The sequence below is a fragment of the Sarcophilus harrisii genome, chromosome 1, assembly GCF_902635505.1.
Source record: "Sarcophilus harrisii chromosome 1, mSarHar1.11, whole genome shotgun sequence".
Lineage (NCBI taxonomy): Eukaryota > Metazoa > Chordata > Mammalia > Dasyuromorphia > Dasyuridae > Sarcophilus > Sarcophilus harrisii.
Window position 1 is genome coordinate 540361813 of NC_045426.1, and position 18940 is coordinate 540380752.

The 18940-nt window shown below is 33.8% G+C and overlaps 1 protein-coding gene across 3 annotated transcripts in view; it reads right to left on the minus strand.

Annotated features, from left to right (window-relative positions):
- Nucleotides 1-18940, minus strand: part of CDKAL1 (CDK5 regulatory subunit associated protein 1 like 1) — a 659925-nt gene that overhangs the window by 163322 nt on the left and 477663 nt on the right. The window lies entirely within an intron of this gene.

Below are 18940 nucleotides of genomic sequence, written 5' to 3' on the forward strand. Positions count from 1 at the left end.
GTACAGTCAGATAGGTAGGAGATATTTTTGAAATCTAGAGAGAAAAGAACATCAAGGGAAGAATGACCAGCAGTTTCAAAAGCTGCAGAGAAGTCAAGGAAATTGAAAACTGAGAAAGACCACTGGATTTGGCAATTAAGAGATCATTAGTATCTTTGGATAGAGCAATTTCAGTTGGAATGGTAAAGTGGGAAGCCAGACTGTAAAGGGTTAAGGGAGTGAGAAGAGACAAAGTAGATGTCCTTTTAAGGACATTTACTATAAAGGGCAGAAGAGATAGAGAATGATAGTTTTTAGCACTGCAATCATTGCCACCCTTTTACTCTTCACAATCTTGGTTAAGGATTCGGTAATGTCTCCTATTCAAATTCTTTGCTCTTGCTCCTGGATTACTGAGCATTGATAAAAAGCCCCTATCACAACTATTCTGAACATGATTTATCTCTATTTAATAAACTTCAACTAGTTCTTCTGTAATGCTTTGATTACATTTGTATAGGCTCTCTAATATTCCCCTAGGCACTATACTTAACTTTTTTCTCTCAAAAGTCAACCTCCTTAACTTTATTGTGAAAATCTACAACTTTGGTGTCATTTTTAATTCCTTTCTCTCTCACACCATATAGGTTCTCCCTTCCTATCTCTCTGGTCTGTTCTCATATCCATTCACACAGCTACCACCCTAGTTTAGACCACCACTACCTGTCACCTACATCACAGCAGCAGCCTCCAAATTTATCAATGACTCAGTTCTCTCTTTTCTTCAGGTAATCTTCTGCATAGTTGTCAAAATTATTTTCATAAATAATAAAAAATATATTTTCATAAATCTCACATCTGACTATACAATAAATTCTAGGCACTCCCTAAAGGACAAAATTAGGACAAAAATGTTATTTTCTCTCTGTTTCATCCTTTAAATGTTTCCGTATTTCATGTATAATTGTTAGTGTAATAATTGGGAAAGAGAAGATAGTAAGTATTTAAGTGTCTTTCATGCTCCAGGCACTATGCTAAATGCATTACAAATTATTACTTCAATTGGTTCTCATAACAATTCTAGGAAGTATATATTTTTATTATTACCAATTTATACATGAGGAAACTAAAGCAGATAGAGGTTATGTGGCTTGTCCAATGTGATATAGCTAGTAACAGTCTAAAACTAGATTTGAACTTACTCCACTGCATCACTTGGCATTGGTTGGGGTCTAATCTCTTTACCAATATAGGTCAGCATATAGTCTTAGAGAATATCCCAGAGCCTTTAGTATCAGAAGCAGGACTTAAGTCAAAATCTTCCTGGATCTGAATTTTCTCTAAGAGCACAAGTGTCAAAGAGATGGACTTTTGTTACAGTAGGAAAGCTGTGGTCTCTGAAGGAATAGCATAATTTCTCAAATATGATCTAGATCAATCTCTTCTTTCTACTTAATCATAAGCGGAATTTATGTCCATGACACAGATGTTTAAAAGTTAATTTCACCAGTTGCCTTTTCTAGCTTCTTATTCATGAAGTATCAGCTTTTGCTCCTCCTCTTTTTCTTTTTCTTCTTCTTTTGTCTTCATCATCTGGATGTTTAGTCATTTCTTTTACATTGCTTTGCACTTAAATGCAGAGTAAGATAATATTCTAGCACAATGCACTGTGAGTGCTTGATATATGATTATCAATTAATTTGGGGATTCCCTATGATTAGAACAACACTAATTGTGACTAGGACCATTTATAGGAACTTCTTTTATCTGGACTGTGTGCAGGATACTTCCCTGACAATGACAAGCACCTCACATAATATTTCTTTCATTTACATGCTTTGATTAATGTTGATACAGGCTGAATTGTTAAAGTTATCTCCATGCTCACATATGTTCTAGAATCTCATGATTTTAAAATCTGTAGAGGAGACCTCTTTTTTGAGAAGTAGATTCAAGGCTGCATTTTGTTACAGAGTCAAGTGCTTTTTTAAAAATCAATAAGCACAGTGGGATTTTATATCCTGCATTCCTTACATTCTATTGTGTGACCTTAACGATGTGGTCTCCTGTAGAAAATCATCTCCAAGGGCCTGCTTGTTCCCTAGGATATCCCTGATGTGAGCATAGACTATTACTCATAAACATTTTATAAAGTTGAGAAAGCAAGCATATGGGTCAATAGCTGCTGATATCTTCTTGTTCACCTTTTTAAAAAACATTGCAAGAATATTTTCTATTCTTGAATCTTCTTCTCTTAGAAACAGTTTGATAATTAAATCCTGCATTAGAATTGGTGTTAATTCTAGGAGATATTTCTTCTTTTTTACATTTGATCAAGTACATTTGTCTTTTGGAATTCATTATCTTACATGCCATTGTGCCTTCCTCACACAGCAACACTGAAGTGGCATTTTCAATTCTTGATCCCTTTAATTACTAATTTTTCATCATTTATCTATGAACTATAGAATTTTCTCAATTCTTTCTTAACCTATTCGTTCTTCTGACTGCACACTTCTCTGGGGACAACAAATTCCAGTTAATCAAAGAAGTGAGGCAGCTAGATGGCTCAGAGAACAGAACCCTTGACTTGGAGTCAAGAAGATCTGAGTTCAAATAAAGCCTCAAAAATCACATGTATGATCTTGGAAAAGTCTTTTAATTTCTGTTTGCCTTAATTCCCTGGAAAAGAAAGGGTAAGCCACTCCAGTATTTTTGTCAAGAAAACCAATTGGCAATAGTCAGTCAGGACTGGACAACAACAAATATAAAGAAGTACATTCTTTAATTTTTCACAGTAAATTGTTTTAAATAAAATCCCTAATAAATTGCTTCAAAGTAAGTCTCTGAAAACCAGCATTTTATAATGTTAGCTACACCACTTTCAATTCCTCTTACTCATAGCTTTCACAGCAATTATTAACAACTAACAGAATGCCTGGCACATAGATGATACTTAATAGATGCTTGCTAATTGATTACTGAAATACAGAGCTTTATAGTTTATCAAGTTATTTACATATATAATCCATTTGATCTCAATTTTCCAGACTTCATAACTGTTCCCTTCTCAGGGAACATTGTTTTAAATGAGCAGACTTTGGGATACTGATCAGCTGTGTAACCCTGACCAAATAGCTTATCAGTGACTTCATTTGAGTACCTGTAAAATGAGGGTAATAAAAATAAGGTCAGAGACTAAACCTTTTAAACTTGATTGGTATTGAGAATTCTCAGGTAAAGAAATGCCCTCTAATAAAGAAGCTTGGCACATTCTTTCTAATCTATGGTTGAACAGATTGCCTCAAAGGACTGGGAAGTTGTGTCTAAGGGTCACACAACCAGAATATTATCAAAGACGGGATTTAAGTTCAGGTCTTCCTGACTTCTATAACAGCTCTCTATGCACTAGGCAATGTTTAGTTTAAAAAATGAACATAAATAATATATATGTAGCACTTTAAGCAATGTAAAGCCATGATATCATTTGTTCTGCACAACAGTCCTGTGAAGTGGTTTTATTTTCACTCTACAGATGAAGAAACTGAGGACAAAAACAGGATCACAAGAATGTTTAAATAACTGTATTATCTACCTTGTGGGTTGTCATGAGAAAAGGATATTATAAATTTTAGTGTTATGAAATTTGAGCTGGCTATCCCCTCCACCTCTCTCTGTCTCTCTTTCTATCTCTCTGTCTGTCTGTCTCTCACTCACTATACTAGGAATAATAAAATAGTTCATAAGCATTTATTAGAAGCCTACAAAGAGAGAGAAGAGAGAGAGAACATGAATGAGAAGGAATGTCATTTAGAATTTACTTCCTCCAAAAGCAGACCCACTATTAAAGTGATAATAATGATAGCACAAGTAAATTCAAGTTTAATATTATAACTTTAATGTTATATTAATGAGAAATATAAATGACTTATTGTATTTGTCTTCCATTTTTCTTTGTGGCTCATCTAGACTCTACCATTAAGGAAACAAAAATTGGTAGAAAAATAATAAAAATGAGTTTTTAAAAGGGAGGATTTATGTTCTCTTTGTCTAAGATAAGTCCAAGTAAATTATCTCATATATTCTTTTACTACCTTCTTCATTGTCTGGAGGGGAAACTTGTAATCACTGGTTTTCATGGTGTATCAGATATTAAAGAAAAACCCAGCATTCAATACAAAGGAAAGAAAAAAGGCAAAAGAAAGTTCAAAAACAACAAGCATCAAAGTAGAGTATCTTCCCCTGAAGGTTTTCTTTATACTTTTTCAAAAGCTCAGTCCAATTTAATTTACCATTTGAGATGCCCATCATTAAATGAAAATCATTTAAAGCACATACAATGTGGAGTCAGTACAAAAAGTGTTATCTCCATGTTCATTTTTTTCACTCTGAGGCTGAATGCTTTATGAAAAGGTAGTATTCAGAAACATATAAGCACCATCTGTGGGTTCTCAAGTAGTATCACCCTCTTTTTTGAACTTATTCTAGGAGTAACTTGCTATTGACTATATGTAGCCCAGGAATTCTTGAATTGAGAAAAATCTGTGATCTACCAATTACTCACAAAAAAGCACAAACATTCAAAAGAAATGATTCCTAACAAAGTTACAATACCTGTACTGAGACAGAAGAGAGTAGGCAACTAGGTATTGCTGGGAGAAATTAGAACAAAGTGACAGTATTTTCAGTTTTCTCTACTTACCATTAACTATTTATTCACACAGAATAAAGGGCCATGATAGACAGAGGTTAACACAGTTTCATCACCATCATATCAGTCAACTCCTTTGTTTTGTTTTGTTTAAAGAAATAGGGACCTAGAGATATTTGCCTAGTCCAAGAGATATGAGACCCAAGAGATTTGTGATCCAGTATCAGATGAGGGAAATAATAGAAAAATGAAATCACAGAGTTTAGAGAATAATTAAAAGTTCTAAAAAAAAAAAGTGTTCTACAAAGAGTCAGAATAGATGAAATCTTATTGTGATCTCTGTGATTTTCATAGTGAGCCAAGCAAAGATAACAGAACAGAAGGAAGTATGGCTTAGATTCTACCTATAAAATTCCAACAAAAATATAAAGGGGAAAAAAAATTTCGCAATTAGTCTTCATTTCATCCCAAGAGGTAGGAATTATGGAATACAAGTGCATAACACTTTCAGACTCAGCTCTTTTATTCAGAATAGATTCATAGGATATTCACTCTGATCCCAGAACTGGATTGCTGCAAGACTCTACTTCTAGAAGTAGATTACCTATGGAATACCTATGGGGAAGTCTGCAGCTGTGTTGCATAAAATAATAAATTCGTGAGCCGAGAAAGTCTCAATATGCAAATATAACCGTATGGCTGTAATTAGACCACAAAGAACATGTTGGAAATTAGTGGCTCTCTAGTCTAAGTCTTTTCTGTGATCCTTGAAGAACAAAGTGCTCAATCCCCCCAAAAAGTAGTGGCAAGGACTCATCTGAAAAAGGCCAGGGTTATAAAAAGTCACAAATACACAGTATCTGTTCATAACTAAAATTCTTTTTTTTAATTAAAGCTTTTTTATTTACAAAACATATGCATGGGTAATTTTTTAGCATTGATCCTTGCAAAACTTTCTGTTCCAAATTCTCCCCTCCTTCCTTCTACCCCTTCGCCTAGATGGCAGGTAGTCCAATGCATGTTAAAATATGTTAAATCCAATATATGTATACATATTTATACAGTTATCTTGCTGCACAAGAAAAATCAGATCAAGAAGGAAAAAAAAAACTGAGAAAGAAAACAAAATGCAAGCAAACAAACAACAGAGAGAGTGAAAATGCTATGTTATGGTCCACATTCTGTTCCCATGGTTCTCTCTTTGGATGTAAATGACTCTCTTCATCACTGAACAATTGGAACTGGTTTGAATCATATCAATGTTGAAGAGAGCCATGTCTGTCAGAATTGATCGTTGTATAGTCTTATTGCCATTTTCAATGCATTCCTGGTTCTGCTCATTTCACTTAGCATCAGTTCATGTAAGTCTCTCTAAGGCCTCTCTGAAATCACCCTACTGGTTGTTTCTTATAGAACAATAGTATTCCATAACATTCATATACCATAATTTATTCAGCCATTCTCCAACTGATGGAGATCCATTCAGTTTCCAGTTTGTTGCCACTACAAGAAGAGCTGCCACAAAAATTTTTTGCACATGTGGGTCCCTTTCCCTCCTTTAAGATCTCTTTGGGATATAAACCCAGTAGAAACACTGCTGGGTCAAAAGGTATGCAGAATTTGATAACTTTTTGAGCTTAGCATAACCTAAATTTCTAAAGTGGAAGGGAAGATCAAAAGAATGGTTAATGAAAAAGAAGATAAAGAGATATTTATGTTAACAGAGATTCTCATCATACCTGAAAGAGGAAGAGAACTGAAAAACAAAACTTTAAAAGGAAAAAATATACCCTCAAAGAAAAATAAATTTAACCAGAAGATCATTTGGAATTCCTAGGAGAAATCAAAGAAGTCTTGTTTTGTTTAAATTATAAAGAAACTGAAAATGGCCAGGGGAAAAAATTGGAAAAGAGAGCTTTGGAAGAAAGATTTGAAAAGTCAAATAACTGCTCAGTAACAGACACACTGAAAATTAGAGTGGACCAAGGCTAAGTAAATTACTCCATGACATAATGTGAAATATTTTTAAAGTAAAAGAAAATATAGGGCATCTCATATCAAAAAACAACTCATCTAGAAGACAGGTTTTAAAAAAAAGATAATTAAAGAATCATTAGACTACTTTAAAACTATCACCAACAAATATGGATATAATATTTCAAGAAATCATGAAAGAAAACTACCTCTAAATATTAGAAGCAGAAAAATTATTGCCCTGACTTCAGAACTGAATTGTGAACTGAGATTCTGGCCTCTGTAAAGTTGTAAATCTGACCTAAGAAGAAAACATTAAAATAGAAAGAATCCAATTGTCTACTCCTGGAGAGAAAATAAACAAAAACAACAACAACAAAAATTCCCAGTATTATCATAGCCATAATTTAGAGCATCCAGTTAAAGAAGAAAAGAGCTATAACAAATAACCAGAAAAATAATTACCTAGTACCAAGGAACTAGAGTCAATATTATACCAGATTAGCAATAACTAATATAAAGCAGTAAAAAGGATACAATGTGATATTTCAATAGGCAAAAGAGAAATAGATTTAAAATGAAAAAATTTATTTCATGCCAGAAATAGATTTTTAAAAATTTCAAAGGGGGAAAACAAACTTTTTAAAAAAATAAAATTGAAAGACCAGAAGAATTTCTTTTGAAAATACCAGAATTGAGAAGACAGAAGACCTTTTGAATACAAATGTAAGAATTCAGACAAACATGTAATACAAGTAAAAGAAAGTACTTTAAAAGATTATATTTACATTCTAATTGGGGAGAGGGAAAGGATTTAAGCATGTCCTCAGCCTACATTGTCCTCAGGGTTCATTAAGTGAAGTCAATTATGGCGTGGGAGTGTTTTTGTTATATTTGATGACCTCAAAAAAGGAAGGAAAGAAAGATACCATACAGAAAGGAGCGATTTCACATAATGATGATAAGCAAGCAGAAGTATATACAAATGAAGAAGGAGTGGGAGGAGCAGACATTACTTGAGCCTCATTTTCATGTAACTTGAAGAAAGGGGGATAACCCTTGCTTGTGCAAACAGGTGCACTTGTATAGTGGATGCACACACACACATTTCAGTATACAAATACATTCAGTACATCAAGGAAATAGGAATTAGGGAGAGAAAAGAGGTGAATTTTAGAAAAGGTTATGGAATTAATGAAATTCAGTGGGGAAGGAAGATTGGTCATAAGCAAAACACACTTGGATTTGTAGAAGGATTATATATATATGTGTGTGTGTGTGTGTGTATGTATATATATATATGTTTATACAGGGAGTTATGAAGAAATTTTTGGAAAAAAAAGAAAGAAAAAATAAGAACAGTGACTGGAATCTGAGTGAGGGGAAAAGAAGAAAGGAAGAAATTAAGTTGATTTCATTAAGCATAGGACACCAATGTTAAGCATATTTCTCTCCCATGACCCTTTTAAAAAATGGGTGGAGAACAAAGGAAGAAAAATATATGAGAGAATGGCATGTAGGGAAGTAGTGATAACACTCTGACTATGAATGAGATGAACTCATACATAAATAGGGAGAAGGTAGCAGACTGTATTAGAAAATAAGAGTTTAACAACACATTATTTACAAAAAACTTAGATGAAATATTAAGTTATAAATTAAAATAAAGAGCTGGAGAAAAAAAATCTGTTGTGTTTCAGCTAAATTAAAAAATATCAATCAGATTCTCAGATAAGGATAAATTTGAATAAAAATGATTAAAAAACATTTCACCAAAAGGCTCTGTAGTCAATGAATATTAATACTTAAAATATATAAACTAAATGGCACAGAATTTAAATAAGGAAAATCTAAGAGAGACACAGTAGAAATAGAAAGTAAAACTATAATAGTGGGAAATCTCAATGTAATTCTATCAGATCTAGAAAGGGTTGACCAAAAAGAAAAGTAAACAAGAAATAAATTGAGAAATTATTTTAGAAAAGTAAAGATATGAGAGATGCCTGGAAACTTTTTGTTTAAGGGGAATAGGAAAAACAATCATGTAATAAATTGTGACTGGCACCATTACAAAAACTGACCATGAGTTAGGGCATAAACACTTCACAAATAAAGAACATCAGTAATCTTAACACATATGCTTTATTCACAATGCAATAAAATTATTTAAAGATCTATGGAAGAAAGGATTAAAAGTAACTGAAAACTAAATAATTTATTCCAAAAGAATTTGTGATTTAAAGAGAATGGTGTGGAGGGAAATGCTTAGTGATCACAACTGTGACTATGAATGTGATGAACTATTATAGGAATGATAAATAAATCTCATTAAAGATAATGGCAATTGGGAAAATGAGCAACATTTTGGAAATAAAGCTAAGGTAGTCCTTTGGGAAATATTCATATTTCTAAATACTCTGTCAGCAAAAGAAAAAAAAGAAGAGATTAGATATGCAGTTAAAAAGCAACAAATAAAAAACCAAAAGAACAATTAAGTACAAAACCCTTGAAAATCAAAGAAAAGATCAATAATAATTGATTGAATTAATGAATAAAATTAAAAGCTTTAAAAAATTTTTTATTTTAATTTAAAAAATAAAATAAAATAAACCATGAGCTTATTTAATTAAAAAGGAGAAAACCAAATGACCAATAATTGCTATATCCTTGAAGTAATGGTGGTCTTGGTTCTCAAGACGACCAAAATAACATCAGTATGTTAGAATCGAGTATGTCCGACTGTGGCTGATCAGACCAATATGAGCTCAGAATGTTCTACCACAGGTCAGACACAAACAGTCCAATAATCCATCCTATGAACACCTAGGGTAGCTTCTGTAATTTTGTGTATTTTGCATTTCCTTTAGGCTACTTCAATTCTGTTTTGCTCATAGAGCACAACACTTTCTTTGATGAGGCCACGCTATGCTGAACACTCCTATGTCTGTCTCCCATGTCATACATATTCTATTCCCTTTCTTTGTAGTAAGTATACCTCTAAAAGCTAATTGCTGTTAAGTGATTAAATGTAGTGCTAATCACAGAAGGCTAATAAAGGGAGACCATATATAGTATCTGAGCCAATGACATTAGAGATACCCTAAACCCCTCAAGTTATCCTAGGATACTGAGGGGGAAATACAACTGACTTTGCTCTGGGAGAGTAAGATCAAAGCATATTTGCTATCTATATATTTGTAAATATTAGCAAATATAGTATTAGAAACATTCTAGTTTTAGTTTTGACAATTTCTTGGGGAAAATAGAAATAAAGCAAAACTGAAAAAATTTTCAGCATAACTAAAAATGAAAATAAAAAAAGAGAATTACTCAACTTTTCACAAGAGCCTATTTTTGAAGCAATTTAGTGTCTCTATTAAGTGTAATTAATTACTGCTGACTATTTTTGGACCCTCTTTTCTATATGTCTACTTCTCTCCTTGGACACTGCAACAATCAAGGTGCAGGTTTTTGTTCTCTTATACCTAGACTATAGGTATAGACAATAGCCTTCCAGTTGTTTTTTCTGTCTTGAGCCTTTTCTCACTCTGATACCAAAGTAATTTTTCTAAAGCTGAGATCTGACCACATCATCTCCCTAAACTTGAAAAATTCCACTGTCTTCCTGTTACCTCCAGGATTGAATAAAAAAACTTTTCTTTGATTTTTAAAGTCGTTCACAACTTGGTCCCTTCCCACTTCTCCAGACTTCTTATACTTTTCTCCCCATATACTTTGCAATCCAGAAACATAGCTCCTTTTGCTTCTCAAACAAGATACTATATCTTTAGACTGTCTATATTTTTATTGGCTATCCCCTCCCCGTACCTGGAATGTTTCGTCTCATGGTTTCTCTGGCTTCTTTAAAATGTCAGCTAAAATTCTCCCTTTTGTAAGAGGTCTTCCCAAATCTGCCAGATGCTAGTTAGCATTTCTTCTCATATTTCCTCCAATTTACTTTACTTTTATTTTATTTATTATTTATTATATTATCTTATATATAATATATTATTTATCATTATAATTGTTATTATCTATTAAATATTATTTTATTAATTTTAATTATAAACTAATAAAACCCAAAATTAATTAATTAGTGGGGATTAATAATTAATTATGTTAATAAATATTGTAGTTACACAATAGTTATATAAATATAATAAATAGTATAATATATTATATATTGTAGTTATATAATATATTATACTATTTATTATATTTATTTTATTTTAATAATTATTCTTTGCAAGTTGTCTTTCTCTTTAGAATGGGTGATTCTTGTGGGTAAGAACAGTTTTTTTGCTTTTCTTTGTATGTTTAAGATTTCGTAGTGGGCCAGGTAGAGGACAGATTTTTAATAGATACTTACTGGCTTAATCAAACTAGTAAAAAACATTTTTTTTGGAGAAAAAAAGAATCTCTTTAGGTGTAGAGATAAATTAGATAAGAAAACCTACCTAAAAGTGTTTCAGATAAAAGTTTTATTTGGATTAGAGGAACACAGGATAGTTTACCTCTCAGACCTGTGGAAGGGGAAGGACTTTATGACCAAAGCAGAACTAGAGATCATTACTGATCACAAAATAGAAAATTTCGATTATACCCAAACTGAAAAGTTTTTGTACAAACAAAACTAATGCAGACAAGATTAGAAGGGAAGCTTTTAAACTGGGAAAATATTTTTACAGTCAAAGGTTCTGATAAAGGCCTCATTTCCAAAATATATAGAGAATTAACTCTAATTTATAAAAAATCAAGCCATTCTCCAATTGAAAAATGGTCAAAGGATATGAACAGACAATTCTCAGATGAAGAAATTGAAACTATTTCTAGTCATATGAAAAGATGCTCCAAGTCATTATTAATCAGAGAAATGTGAATTAAGACAACTCTAAGATACCACTACACACCTGTCAGATTGGCTAAGATGACAGGAAAAAATAATGATGATTGTTGGAGGGGACGCGGGAAAACTGGGACATTGATGCATTGTTGGTGGAGTTGTGAACGAATCCAACCATTTTGGAGAGTAGTTTGGAACTATGCTCAAAAAGTTATCAAACTGTGCATACCCTTTGATCCAGCAGTGTTACTACTGGGATTATATCCCAAAGAGATTATAAAGAAGGGAAAGGGACCTGTATGTGCACGAATGTTTGTGGCAGCCCTTTTTGTAGTGGCTAGAAACTGGAAAGTGAATGGATGTCCATCAGTTGGAGAATGGCTGAATAAATTGTGGTATATGAATATTATGGAATATTACTGTTCTGTAAGAAATGACCAACAGGATGATTTCAGAAAGGCCTGGAGAGACTTACACGAACTGATGCTGAGTGAAATGACCAGGACCAGGAGATCATTATATACTTCAACAATAATACTATATTTAGTTCTGATGGACCTGGCCATCCTCAGCAACGAGATCAACCAAATCATTTCCAATGGAGCAGTAATGAACTGAACCAACTATGCCCAGAGAAAGAACTTTGGGAGAGAACTAAAAACCATTACATTGAATTCCCAATCCCTATATTTATGCCCAGCTACATTTTTGATTTCCTTCACAAGCTAATTGTACAATATTTCAGAGTCTGATTCTTTTTATACAGCAAAATAATGTTTTGGTCATGTATACTTATTATGTATCTAATTTATATTTTAATGTATTTAACATCTACTGGTCATCCTGCCATCTAGGGGAGGGGGTGGGGGGTAAGAGATAAAAAACTGGAACAAGAGGTTTAGCAATTGTTAATGCTGTAAAGTTATCCATGCATATAACCTGTAAATAGAAGGCTATTAAATAAAAATAAATAAATAAATGAAAAAAGAAAAAATAAATAAATACATTTAAATTTGCTAAAAAAAAAAAAAGTTTTATTTGGAGATTGCTTGTCTCAGCTTTCTTAAAGCTCCTCAACTCCTAGGAACACGGCTTCTGATAGTGCTATTTAACTGAAACTGCATTCTACAAGGTTACTAATGATTTCTTAGCTGTAAAATCCAATGGTCTTAGCCATCCTTTCTTGAATTTTTTACATCATTTGACATTGTTGAACGTATCCTATTCCTCAATATTCTCTCTTCCATTGTATTTTGTATTCTTTTTGACATCTCTTCTTAGTTATTTGCCTGTTCTCAGTCTTCTTTGAAAGATTATCATCCATATCCTGCCCCTCAGTATGGTAAAGTTAAAATGTTCTGATATGGATGCTCTCTATCCATCTTCTTCCTTTCAATTCCCATGGACTAAACTATCAGCTCTATATTTCTCACTCCCAAATGTACATATCTAACTTTCAGATATTCTTGACTCTTCTCCCCTCTCTGCAAATCCAAATAATTATCAGGTCTTGTAGACGTTATAACATCTCTCAGTTATATCCTTCTGAACTCTACTTATAACAAAAGCATAATAGTTCATATCCTCACTATTACTCACTGAAACTAGTCCATTAAGTTCTTAAATGGGCTCCTTGTTCTAATTCACTCTTTTTTATCCATGTTTTTCACATATCTGTCAAACTAATATTCTTAAAGCATGGTTTCATTCAATCTCTTGCACAGAAAGCTTTCTGACTGCATTTAGTACAACCATTACCACATCATACTTAAAACTTTTCATTATCTGCCTTGTTTTATTTTTCTAGACTGAGTTTATATTATTCTAGCAAACTAATTTATTTGCTGCTCCAATTTCATCTCTGTTCACCTCTTGAAGGTAGGAAGAGGAAAGCTGATGGGGAATGGGTCATCATCTCCTGCTCTGCACATTTGATTTCTGTCTCTTCCTGTGCAATATCTAACATAATTAAGGTCTTTGGAAGAAAAGCTTTAAGATGGGACTTTCCAACTTATCTTGAGTGTCTTCATTTTTACTCTGTGCATGTCTTCTATTTGATTCACAGCCTCCTTTGTGAAGATGAGTGGAGCCTTCTACTCAATGATTAACATACTTATTCCTGGTTATATCCTACATATTACAGTGATTCTGAAAGCCTATAGGTCATCATTTAAATCTCCAATCCTACCACCAGATTTTTTATGCCCATCACTCCCAATCTTCCAAACTCAAAGTCCCAATCAAATGTTATACAGGCCATTGTGTCTTCTGGAAATGTCTATTCCATAGGCAACAAATTTACACCATCTTAAATCTTTCTTCTTTCACTCTTTCTATCTTTTAGTTATCATTAAGGCTTGGCTCCCGCTTGATGACACAGCCTCTCTGGTCATCCTTTTCATAATGTATTATTTCTTATTATCTTTCTTATTGTATCCCTGAAACTCAAAGAGCAAGGGAGGGAGTTGGAATACTACTTGCTTTCCACTCCCACTTGAATGTTCTTCCTTCACTCTATTTCCATTACTATGTTACCTCTTTTCTTTTGAGATTCATACAACTCATATCTTCCATCCAATGAAAATCCAGTTAACTATTGTCTATAAAAATCCAGGTCACTTTCCTTTCTTTCTCAATGAGTTTGGTACCTGGCTTACAATTTTTCTTTCCTCCCCAATTCCTGCTCTCATACTAGGGGATATATTGACTCTTCCTCAAATACTCTGATGATTCAATTCCTCAATCTACTCATTTCCCATAACCTATTCCTCTAGGTCAACTCAGCAATAAACAAAGATAGTCAAACTCTTGACTTTGTCATCAGCTACAAAAATAACCTCCGTGTTCAAGAACTCTGAAATGCCCTTATCTGACCATAATCTACTGCCTTTCTACCTCTTTCTTTGATTTTTCTTAAAAATCTTCCTTTTCATTTCACATCATGATCTACAATCTCTTAACCCCTCAATTCTCTCCCAGTACATCATCACTGCTCTAACCATTCTGTTTCCCACCTTGATTCCTTCTGTACTTTTTTCTTGAATCCCTGGTCCCCTTGTCATATAGCATTTCCAAGCTTCAGCTTTGGATAACTTTCACCATCTGATACCTTTGCTCCTATGTATAAACTATTGAACCAAGGTGGGGAAAATCACAATACCATTCCAAATGTATCTACTACAAATTTATGTTATATTATTTCAACTAGGTCCTCACTATTGCTAAATTATTCTTCTACAACTTTCTTATCAAATCACTACAGCACTTTTCTACAGAGGCTTTTTTATATCCTTTAATTTGTCCTTAATGGCTCTCCTTTCCACTCTCAGCGGAAAATCTTCCCTCATATTTTACAGGAAAAAAAAAAATAGGCCATTTGCCTTGAGATCCCTCTTCTACCCATTTCAAGATCTCATATCACTCAATTTATTTTTGCCACAATCTCCTCTTTTAACTGTGTCTCACAGAAAAAACATAGCCCTACTCTTTACCAAGGCAAACTCCTCTATTTACACAAGCAAGACCAACCTATACTGTCTTCTCCAAGAGAGAGCTACTTTTAATATCCCCATTTTCTCTATTGACTCTTTCACTGCTGCCAACAAACATGTCCATGTCTCTCCTATCCTCAAATAAATAAAAACAAAACAAAACAAAAAAAAAAACCCTTGACTTGATCCTTTCATCCCCATTAATGATTATCTTTCATCTCTTTTGTCCTTTGTGGTTAAACTCATTGTGAAGGTCAGGTGTGTTTCTATGTCTTCTTCTCTCACTTTCTTTTTAACCCCTACAATCCTGTTTCTAATCTCTTCATTTCATCAACATTGTTCCTTCCAAATTTAATGATAATCTCTCAATTGCCAAATGCAATGGTCTTTTCTCAACTTTTCTTGATCTCTTTGCTGCTTTTGACACTGTTGATGCACTTCTTATTGATATTTTTTCTCTCTAGGTTTTTTTAGGACACTGTCTTCTTCCCTATTTGACTGCTCTTTTGCAGTTTCCTTTGCTGGATCCTCATCCAGGTCCTGTCTGCTAACCATGAATATCTCCCTGGGCTCTGTCCTGAGCAATCTTCTCTTCTCCCTCTACACTACATCATTTGGTGATCTCATCAGCTCCTATGGATTCCATTACTCCAGACTGATGATTTTCAAGTTTACCTATCTTGCCCTAATCTCTCTGCTAACCTCCAACCTTGCATCTCTAATTGCCTTTCAGACACCTGAAATTGGATATCCAGCAGAAATCTCAAACTCAATATGTCCAAAACAAAACTCTTCTTCTCATTTCCCTATTATGATTGAAGACAACCCCCATCATCTCAGGTCCTCAGGATTGCAATGAAGCTATCATCCTTGACTCCTCATTATCTCTTAAGTCCCACATGCAATCTTTGCCAAGATCTATCCATTTCACCTTTGTAATATCTCTCAAATATGCCTCCTTTTCTTTTCTGATACTGTAATCATCCTGGTACAGGATCTCATCATCTCACACATATATTTATATACAATAACTTGCTGGTTAGCCTGCCTATTGCAAGATTTTAATTTATTTTTCATTTTGCTAACATCAGTGATTTTTCCTAAAGCACAGATTCACAGATTTGACCACTTCACCCCTTTACTCAATAAATTCCAGTGGCTCCCTATCACCTCTGTTTAGCATTCACATACTTTCATAGCTCATTCTTCCTCTACATTTCCAGGCTTCTTACATCTTACACTTCCATCCCCTACTCTTTAATATACTCATTCAGCCACTCATAAAACCTTGCTGTTTTATTAACAAGACACTCTATCTCTCAGCTCTGGATATTTTCTTTGGCTGTAACCAATGTTAGACATGCTCTCCATCTTCATCTCCATCTCCTGGCTTTCCCAGTTGTCTTCAAGTCCCAACTGAAATTATACCCACTACAGGAAGTCTTTCCTAACCACTCTTAATTCTTTTCCTTCTGTTGACTATTTTCTATTTATCCTGTACTTAGCTTGTATAAACATGTTTATTTATCTCATTATTATATGTCCCTGAAAATTGAGCTGTAAACCAGTACCAAGTGAATCACTTCTACTGCACTATCTTAGGAAGTTTCTGAACATCATTCAACATGACAAAGTCCCAGGCACTGAGATCCTTTCTCAAGCTGAACTGCGAAGCATTCAAACTCCTTTGCAGAATGTTCAATTCTGACAGACTAGTCATCTACATTTGCCTAAAAATGTACAGAGAATTCACAAAAGACAAGTCCTCACACAGAGGTCAGAAGAAGTGATACAAGGACACTCTCAAGGTCTCTCTGAAGAACTTTTTAATTGATTGTGAGACAAAGGAAACACTGGCAATGGAACATCCAACATGCTATACCTGCGTCAAAGAAGGCACTATGCTGTAAGAGCAAAGCAGAATTGTGGTAGCTCAAAAGAAATATGAGATGCACAAACTTAGAGACATCTTCATTCCAAATGTTCATGTTGAGCATCTGTGCCCAACCTGTGACACAATATTCCGAGCTTGTATTGGTTTGATAAGCTACAGTCAGACTGACACTGGCGTGCTGATTTATTTTGATTCTTTTTGATTGAAGAAAAACACAACATTGACTGAGGAATGAGTAATCTTACATCTTATTCCTTTGTCCTTAGTAGAGACAATGGAATATTCTTCCTTCTCACTTCTCCTTTCTGTAACCTTAACTTTTTTTAAAGATTGAATTCAAATACCACATATTATGTGAGTCTTCTTTTATCTCCTACCATTCTTAGTTGAATTCTCATATCCTCCCTCAAATGACTATATATTAACAAATCATTAAATGATCAGTGTTATAGATTTTGAAGGGATATTAGAGGTCCCCGAGTTAAAACATCTCACTTTACATAGGAAAAACTGAGGCCCAGTGAAAAGAAGTGAACAAATAAAAAGCCATTTATTAAATATTAAATATAAACTAAATCTAGGGCCTTATGCTAAGTACTGAGAATGCAAACACAAGTTATTAAGATGGTCTCTATTGTAAAGGAACTTACATTGCAATTTTGGAGAAAGACAACATATGAAGGAAACAGTTGCATGGCTTGGAAATGATAATTGAAAAGTGGCATAGCAGCTTGGTTTTGAGAGCACATTTCTCTGAGCGCAGGTCCCAGGCACAAAATGTGTTTTTGTATGAGGGAGATGAGGAGCACAGCAAGAACCAAGGTGGCATGGTAATGGCTGGGTTGTGATTTACTCAAGGTCCCACAGATAATAAATAGCAGAGTTAGGATATGAAGTTAAACCCTCAGACTTTAAATTGAGGACCATTTCCAGGGCACTGTGCTTTTCCTCACATGTTCAAGTTTCTATAAATCTATGTTGTTTTCTTCCAGCAAAATGTTTCCTAAGAGTAAGTATTGCTTCATTTTTGTCTTCATTTCCTCAGAAGATAACAAATAAGGGATACTCTGCAAATGTTTGTTGAATTCAGAAGTCCTACAAATCTCAAACTCATAATGGTGATGGATTTATATTTGGGAACACAATGATTAAAACTAGTCAAGTCAATAAGTGTTTTATTAGGCATCCATTGGAAAAGACTTGATGTTGAGAAAGACTGAAGGAAAAAGGAAAAAGGGAACAGTAGAAGAAGGGATGGATACATGGTATCATGGAAGCTTGGACAGGCTTTGGGAGATAGCAGAGGATAGAAGTCTGCCTTGCAGTGATATTTGAAGGTTAGGACTGACAGAATGAATGAACAAGAATTACATATTCGACATAGTCCTTAAACCCTAAGGATATCAAAGAGAGGCAAAAAACAAAACACAACACAACAAAACCCCAAACCAACTTAGTTTCTGTCCTCAGGGAGCTTCTAATTTAATAGAGGAAGATAGCACGTGAGAAGAAACTGAGAAATAGGGAAAGAATAGGCTTTATGTAGTTCTGTAGTCAGGGATGAAATAATGAGATTGGTTGCATTGATCTCTGTGCTAAAATGGAGTATCTAAGAGGAGCTCTCTGATCAGTCCTGTATCTTTTACAATCAGGAGGGACAAGTCACAGAGAAGGAAGATACTGAGGAGGTATGAGTATCTCTTGCTTTAAATTAATCTCAAAGGTAAGCACAAAACACAACTTCTGCATTCCCTTTCAGTGAAAGCACTACTTTTTTTAAGTTAAAGATCCATATACTAGACTAAAAATATAAACCTTGACTTTAAACATCAACATTTTGAGGTTTTTCTTTTGGCATAATTGCTGAATGACAGAGAACTGAATGATTTAATTCTCAAAATATCTTCTTGCTATTGTTTTATTCAGAACCAAAGAGTTCTCTTTCAATTTGTAAATTCCATGATACACACTTCATAAATTTGCTATTATAAATTCAGAAAAGTAGACAGACTCAGTTATATTTTTGCAACTACTGGCAGAAGAACATTTTAAAGAATGATAAAATAAGAAAGAAAGAAAGAAAGAAAGAAAGAAAGAAAGAAAGAAAG